Raw genomic sequence first — 1,378 nt, 5'->3', positions numbered from 1 at the left:
TCACAACAGAGGGTCCTGGACAGAGCTGGAGAAAAATGTAGAACAAAATTCTAACTCACAAAATAAGACCAGACTTACTGGCCTGACAGACTGGATCAATGCTGAGAGTACAGCCCCCGAACACCCTTTTAGTTCAGTCAGGAAGTCACTCCCCAGGTTCACCCTTTAGCCAAAGATTAGACAGGCCCATAAACCAGAATGAGACTATTAGGGCACAACAGCCCAGGGACAAGAACTAGAAGGCAGAAGAGGACAGGAAAGCTGATAATAGGGAACCCAAGGTCGCCCTCTCCCCGCTGCCGCCTCCCCCATCAGGGTTTAGAGGAGAAAAGGGTTTTGGTCCGGGAAGAAGGAGCTTGGGCCGCAGCTCCAAGGTCCCGGGAGCGAGAGTCTCCGCTCTCCTCCTGCTCCCCGCGGTTGTTGGCGGCCCTCGCCCCCTCCCCTCGCGCTCTTCCGGAGCCCGAGTCCGCGAAACCAGTTCTCATAGTGACCCGGTCCAGAAGGAACTGGGGGAAATATCGAGGTTTCGGGACTCTTTGATTCCCACGTCCGGTGAGTCCACGGGACCCTGCGCAGGCTCTGTCTTTGAGCCTCGGGTTTCTCGGTGGGAAAAGGTAAGAGGCTGCGTCCATTAAACTCTAGACCCAGAGATTTACTTCCACCCTAAGCGTGTAGACTACTGACTCTAACTCTCCAAAGAAAATGATAATCATATAGGGAAAGAGTGAATCCAGTGCCTGGCTAGCTCAGTCGGTAGAGCATGAGACTCTTAACCTCAGGGTCGTGGGTTCAAGCCCCACGTTGGGTGTGTGTTTTTATCCTCTCTTCCATTTTTATGGAACCTTCTCTAATCAGCTACCAACAGAATTTAAATTTTTAAAAAAATACCGTTGCTTTGGAGTCTATTCCGGCTTATAGCGACCCTATAGGACAGAGTAGAACTGTACCACAGGGTTTCTAAGGAACCAATGGCGGATTCAAATTGCTGACCTTGTGTGTAACAGCCGAGCTCTTAACCAAGGCTCCACCAGAGTTCCACCAAGAGAATAAAACCAAAACCCAAACCGATTGCTGTCCAGTCGATTCCGACTCATAGTGACCCTATGAATTGCAGCTTCTAAATTGTCGTTGTTGACACTGTTGTTTTAAACTTTGGCGAGTTATTCCAGCAATCGCTTCCAAATTTCTTTTGGAAGAGGTACAACCAGAATGCTCCTTAGAAGCAAGAATGGCGAGACTAGTCTCACTTATTTTGGACATGTTAAAGGAGGGACCAGTTCTTGGAGAAGGAGGGAACAGACCCTGGAGATGGACTTCATGCTTGGTAAAGTAGAGGGTCAGCGAAAGGCAACAAGACCTTCAGAGAGCTGGATTGACA

The 1,378-nt window shown here is 49.5% G+C and overlaps 1 non-coding gene across 1 annotated transcript; it reads left to right on the top strand.

Moving 5' to 3' along the window:
* The first annotated feature begins 735 nt into the window (after nt 1-735).
* On the top strand, nt 736-808 carry TRNAK-CUU (transfer RNA lysine (anticodon CUU)). The gene has a single exon. It is a non-coding gene; the product is annotated as a tRNA-Lys (tRNA).
* The last annotated feature ends 570 nt before the right edge of the window (nt 809-1,378 follow it).

Source organism: Trichechus manatus, unplaced genomic scaffold (genome assembly GCF_000243295.1).
Source record: "Trichechus manatus latirostris isolate Lorelei unplaced genomic scaffold, TriManLat1.0 scaffold00400, whole genome shotgun sequence".
Classification (NCBI taxonomy): domain Eukaryota; kingdom Metazoa; phylum Chordata; class Mammalia; order Sirenia; family Trichechidae; genus Trichechus; species Trichechus manatus.
The sequence above is the reverse complement of the archived record's forward strand: the minus strand, read 5'-3'. Positions and strand labels throughout refer to the sequence as shown.